The sequence below is a fragment of the Monopterus albus genome, unplaced genomic scaffold (genome assembly GCF_001952655.1).
Source record: "Monopterus albus unplaced genomic scaffold, M_albus_1.0 scaffold131.1, whole genome shotgun sequence".
Classification (NCBI taxonomy): Eukaryota; Metazoa; Chordata; class Actinopteri; order Synbranchiformes; family Synbranchidae; genus Monopterus; species Monopterus albus.
The window spans coordinates 1,341,611-1,348,487 of NW_018128011.1; the positions used below are offsets into that span (position 1 = coordinate 1,341,611).

At 39.9% G+C, this 6,877-nt stretch overlaps 1 pseudogene; it reads right to left on the reverse strand.

Annotated features, from left to right (window-relative positions):
• The window catches only part of LOC109967567 (protein FAM57B-like), a 9,345-nt pseudogene extending 4,864 nt beyond the window's left edge, over positions 1-4,481 (reverse strand).
• Between the last annotated feature and the right edge of the window lie 2,396 nt (positions 4,482-6,877).

Genomic DNA, 6,877 nt, shown 5'->3' on the forward strand with positions numbered 1-6,877 from the left:
AAGAACATCAAGAAGGAGGAGAGCACAAATATTGCTTATGGCCTCGCCTCCTCCAGCGCAGAATTGTGACGTCTGTCGCATTTCAATGACATAAAAATCGCATGAAATGCGACATGGCCGTTCAGACTGAAGTCGCATTGAAAGTGGCCTGGGCCGGATTTGAAAAAATCGGATTTGTGTTGTTCACACTGTCATAAGGAAATCGGATATGGGTCACATTTGGGCAAAAAGATCGGATTTGAGCCACTTCAGCCTGCAGTGTGAACGTGGCCTACGTGTGTGTGAAAACAGCATCTTTCTTCACTATATTAACCTAAATATACTGAATAATGAATTGTGTAACATGTAGACATCCATTATCTATACCTCTTATTCCTGAATAGGGTTGCGGGGGGCTGGAGCCAATCCCAGCTGACACTGGGCGAGAGGCGGAGTACACCCTGGACAGGTAGTCAGTCTATCACACTGACATGTGGGCAAACAATCACACACACCCACACTCACTCCTATTGGCAATTTAGAGTCACAAATCAACCTAAGCTGCATGTGTTTGGATTGTGGGAGGAAGTCAAAGGGAACACACGCAGGCACAGGGAGAACATGCAAACCCCACACAGAAAGGTCCCGGGTTGGCTCGAGTTCAAACCTGGAACCTTCTTACATGTAGACACAATTTGGTTAATGAGAGAAACTGTGCCAGACCAGCTGGGAGGCCTGAGGAGTCACAGGTAGATGTGCTTACTTACCCCAAAATGCAATAAGTAATACATAGACCAAAGTTATGGGCACATAAAAGAGGTCAACTAAACCAAAACAAATGTACCAAAGACTAATCAGTTCTAAAGAAATAATCAAATTCTGTTGCACAGTTGTGACTGTGCAGAAGATAACCAAATGTGTGTGTGCATTACAAATACAAACTAATGTACTGCCAACAAACTAGATAAACCAAGAGTATGATGTGTGAGAAAAAAAAACTGTGTCATTATTTATCTGTATGCTGATATACGTATGTGCAATGTTAATGGAAGGTGTATAAGGTCATAAAAGTCAAGCTAAATGAAAAAAATGAACTGTAAACAAACAAAAAATAAGGTAGTGCAAGGTTTAAACCAGCTGCGCGTTTGAAATCATAAATAAGCCTAAATGCATGTGAACGCTCACATTTATCAGCAAACAAAATCTACACCTTTAATACTCGTTTCCATGTTACGTTACTTCAGATTTCTACAGAGGGAAATACTGTTACTGTACTGCTTTCTAAATGCCAAGCAAGCACAACCTTGCATCCTACATGTGCAACACGTCACACACGCCTACTACTAGCAAACACAATTTAGCAGAAAAAGATTTTTTTTTTTTTCATGTTCTCCCATTAATCGTCTCTCAAGAGACGATCCTCAAGTTTGGGAAACCTCTGCTGAAGTACTGATAATCTAATAATATCATATAGAATCAAATATTACAGAGCAAGTAACTTTTGCTGCACGAGTACTTTTAGCACTGATACATTAACTACATGAAGCTGAAACACTTACCTACGTTCAAGTAGGATTTTGAATACGGGACCTTTACTTGAAACTATTTTTACATTGATGCACTGGTACTTTTAGGTAAATGTGTTAAGTACTTCTTGCACCTCAGTAAAAGTTCTTAGGGTGAAAATTTTCAATACATTTTCTTTACTTGACGTTACCAACAAATGTTTAACCTCTAGAGTCCTGAGCTTTGGAAACCCAAGCTGTGCGGTCCTCATATGAGGACGCAGGGACTCTAGAGGTTATGGTTAAGCGTTTATGCAGCAGGTAGACTATACAATAAACAACAAATGCTCATGTTGCGCTCATTGTTATGTGCTTGTACCATCTGTGGTGATTTGATAAACAAATGTGGCTCAGCGCTCAGAGAAACAACCTCTCCACTTTGACTGTGAAATGACAGAACAGACTGAGGAGACCTGGGATTTACTAAAGCCACCACCACCGGCTATGATCTGTCTCCTCTTCATCGTTTCACCTCCCATCATACTCAGCATGGAGGATTAGAGGCTGCTTAAAGACTGAAATAGCTCTGCTGCTGCTCAACTTAAGCTCAACTAGATTACAGACTTAGTTTTGCTTCATACACACAATCCACAAACTAGTGTGTGTTAATGAATCAGGTTTTAAGATAGAAATTAAACAAGACCTGAAAGCATTAATAGGGTGGGGACGCAGAAACAGTCTCAGTGGCAACTTGAGCTTATTGCCAACATGTTCATGTATAGCAGGTATTTGTTTACCATGTGCATCATTTTAGTTTGGTGTGTTAGCATGCTAGCATTTGAAAATTAACAGTCAAGGCAGGTGTGAATGTCATTAGTATTGCAGGTATTTGGTCACAATCCAAACTAAAAGACAAACTGGAAGTTATTACAATTCATCCTGAGAAGGACATTAACATCTGAACTAAATTTCATCCCAATTGATTCATATTCTGACTGATAATCCCATTAGACCAAAAGTTAGGAAATCACCCAGACTATGAAGGTTCATTTTCTTTACTTATTTATTAATATTCCCATTATGACCAGCTTAAACATAGGCTTTTCTTCCTAGATATCTCAGCTAAATTTAATAGCAATCCATGTTGAGATGCTTCGGTCTGGACCAAAGAGGTGAGAGGACCAACACAGCTAGCACAGCTAAAGTCGAAAACAACTCGAGTGAAAACATCTCCAGTTTAGGTGATTATGTTTTCAACACTGTGGAGATCATTTCAAAGTAAAAGGACAAGACAGAGTAAAACAAGGGATGACAGGAAAAAGAAAGGAAAGAAAGGAGCAAACACAGAGAGAGACATCCTCACCTGTCCTCAATGACGTCCGTGCAGGACGCGACTACGATACATCCGGCTGCTGAGGCCATGACAGCTTGAATGGACGACACCAGACTGAGAGAATGAAAACAATCAAATCTAACAATTGTGAGATCATACTGAAAGTGCCTGTGCTGTTTTTAAAAGCGCAGAATCCATAACTCCTTTATTTGAACTTTAACAAGGTACAAGTCAGGTTGGGAGGCCCTGTATTTAGGATAACATCTGGATGAATCCTCATGAAACCAGCAAAATACCCACATTTGTTAAAAAACACAAACTCTCACATTTCAGTCAGAATAAACTAGTTTCAGATCCCAGCATCACCGCAACAGCAGCGGCTTATTTAGTAGCAGGAGTGCAGACAAAACAGCTGTAAAATTCTGTAACACTTTATAACACAGCCCATGGTTTACAGGCTGATGTCACTGTAGAAATGAGGTAAATAAAATACTAACCACAAACGGTATGCAAATATAGTGCAAAACAAGCCAATGGAGAACAGAGGAGTAACAAGTGGCTATTTTTTTCCAGTATCACTTAGACCAAGTCTGATTCTGCCCAGGTCTTGATCATCAAAGTGTTCAGCAGCATCTTAATTTAGGTGTGTCATTCTCAGGCTTCTGCAAAAATGAAAATTCTTGTGAAGGGCCCAGTGTGTATTTGTATTAACTCACAAGAGAAAAAGAATCTGTTCAAAAAGTCATATTATGGAGGCTTACATCACATTTAGGGACAAAAAGCGTGTCATTACAAGGTATTGTGTTAAATGGTTTACACTTTTTATTGTCCAGCAGAAAAAGAGTGTGTGTGTGTGTGTGTGTGTGTGTGTGTGTGTGTGTATTCTTACCGTGTAGATATGACGGCAGCATCCCCCTCGCTCCACCCCATCATATGTTTCAGAGTCCGTTTGGACAGCAGGAAGAGACCAGGGAAGAAGACAGAGCCGGCAGCCATGATGAGGGCCCACATGGCCCCTGGGATCACCTATATGTGTTTGGTGTGAGAACACGTGGTGTGTAGATGTGGTTTTATGCTCTCTCTCACACACTCTGTCAATGAACTGCAGCGTTAAATGAGGACAGGTTTGTAGGAACTCAGAGCAGAGGATCAGGAGGGCGGAGCCTGCTGCCACCTGTCCAAGGACAAGGGGAGGGGCCTACTCAAAACCTGTATTAAAGTATCAATATGGACACTCACTGTGTCACCTACATTCATCCAAGTGAAATTTTGGACTTAGTGAAATATCAGAGTAACAACATGAATCACACCAAACAAGAAGCACTTCATGGTAAATAAATCTGAATTCTTTGAGCCAAACAGGTGACACACAAAGCAGCAGTGATGCAAATATTGCAGCACGACAATGTGTTCACGTGGACAGATGGATCCTTTCTTTCTTTGATATGCATCCTACTATGACGCAACAAAGGCAAACACACATCCTGGGAGACAAAAGATCATTGGTCATGATGAGTAACATCAGGCGAAGCAGTATGCATCATGCACAATGTATGCACCATGCACAATATGGCAGTTTGAACCAAATATCAAGAATCTAAACAACAACACAGCTACATCAATTTTGTTTGCAATACAATTTCTATGCATCTTCATTGCCTGCACCGGCCTCTGTGGTACCAATACCTACTTTATGTAAGAAAGTTTTCCTGTTTCAGTCGGTTTCCAATTGGTTCATCACTTTGTATATATCATTAGACTGCTGTCAATTTTAAATATTAAACTTTGTCTTAAGCTTTGAACAGTGAGTTTCTCAAATCTTTTCTAACTAACTTTTTAACAATGTAAACTGACCGTGCATGTTGAAATGATCCCTACACATCATTTCAGCAGCTCAAACTCTTAATATCAATCCCACAAATTTCTATTGGACAGAGCCTTCAAAGATGGTGAGAAAAGAACAGATGGCTGAAAGTGTCACAGGAATATTATCCAGTGTCCGTTTATTGTTTATCATTCACTACTTTAAGTCTAAACTTTTTAAGAAATTCAAGTATTTGTCGGGAACACACACACACACACGCACACACACACACAGAGAAAACTCTTTGCTAAAACAAAGACAAAAACAGTTTAAAACAGTTTCATATTTAGAATAATAAACATCAAGTTTCTTTTCATAGAAGAAAACAAGTCTAATCTCTACAGATGACCAGTGGTCGTTCTGTCTGTCTGCTCGTCTCGTTCTGCTTTACGCCACTTCAGTGTCGGAAAACTGACCGGACAAGAGCAGACACTCTAAACACAGAGTGCACGGTCCAAACACAGGCCATCTAGTTTAAAAACTGGTCCTAACCTGGAAGGATCTCTACCAACACAACAACAGAAACAAAAAGAAAAAAGTCCAGAGGGAAACGTTTCGATCAACTTGTCCATAAATTATAAATCTGTCATCCAATTAACTATTCTCTCAAAATCATGCATTACCTGTAATCTTGTTTTATTAATTCACAAAGTTGAATCAATTTAGCCAATAATCAATTAATGGTTAAAAGAAAATGTAACATTCATGTCAGAGCTTCGACGTGAGCATTTTAAGTTTTGCTCTCTGTTCTATGAGTGTAAACTGAACATCTGAGTTTTGGACTGTTGGTCAGACAAAATGTGACGGAGATGTTTGTATCGGAGTTATTTGAAAGGCGCAGCCACAATCTGCAGGATCTCACTACGTGATACAGTTGTTAATAAAGACAATGGGAGTGTTCGGGGTAAACGCTGTATCAAAACATTCTGAAGACTATTTTGTAATTTGAGGACATAAACTGCGCCAATAACGACACTAATGTGTTTATTTCAAGTAGCAATGTCTCAATCATACCCCCCAAAAATGAAATATTACTTTCAACAAATAAACTTATTAGTGCAGACAGTGCACAGAATTTCACTACCTTTTTCTGTGTGTGTTTTAGGGAACAGTTATCAAAATGTTCTCGCGACTCTGGGCTCTTAAATGTCTTATTAGATCACAACAAACAAACAAAAACTACTAAGAAAATCACTTCCTAAGATGAATTAAATTAAAAAAATTACCACAAAATGTTATGTTTTCATCATTGTTGACAAACTCAACCATTGCACAGCATTCAAACCCAAATGCTCTCCGTGGGATAATAAATATACACATGCAGATATAAGTCGGTCTCAGTGTTTCCCACAGAGACTCGCTGTGTGTCCCTGTAGCAGAGCAGCTGAGGTTTCAGGGGTTAAAAATTTGTCAGGGACCAACAAGGATGCTCATGGGCCCCACCTGCTGGAGAGTCAGAGATATTAAAAACAAAACAAAACAAAACAAAAGGCAGCTGTGGGAAGAGCATCTCAACCTTCTTTCAAACACGATCCAGGAGGTTCCTTCAGTGTGGACTAGAAACAAACAACAAGTGTGACTGGAGACAATCTTAGCACATGATGAGACGCACTGTTGCAGTATTTGAATGTTTGGCCATTGCTCCCATTTCTGCAGATTGTCCGGCACCCTTGGCACTAGCGAGCGTTTTTGTGAAGTTCCTGAGATCCTAAAAAGATTCCTGCAGCCAAAAAGTGAAAAATGTCTCTGGGCCACATGAAGCCCTGAGGGGCCAGGTGACTTTAGATTACTCATGAACATTCTTCAAATATCGAACTAAATTTCCTAACTTCCCTTTCACATGGAGTCACTGGGGTTGTCTCTGAACACCAGACTTTCAGAGAGTAAACTTTCTGCAGGTGTGTTTGTAGTGACTGAAGACGCGCTCAGATTCGACAGCAACATTTCTAATCCAAGAAACAAAACCTCTTTTGTGATGCCTGAGCTGTGCCGACTGTTTTCAGTCTGGACCCTAAATCATCACCGCTCTGCTCTTTAAAATCTTTCGTTTGTTATGAGTTGCAGCTAAAGATCGTGAATTTGATTGTGGCATTATTTATTGCTGGATGTGCACTATACCTTATTGGGCATATACTGTTACCTATTTGGTTCTGTTTAGTGTCTGTTAAACATCTTTCCCAGGACGACAGATGAACA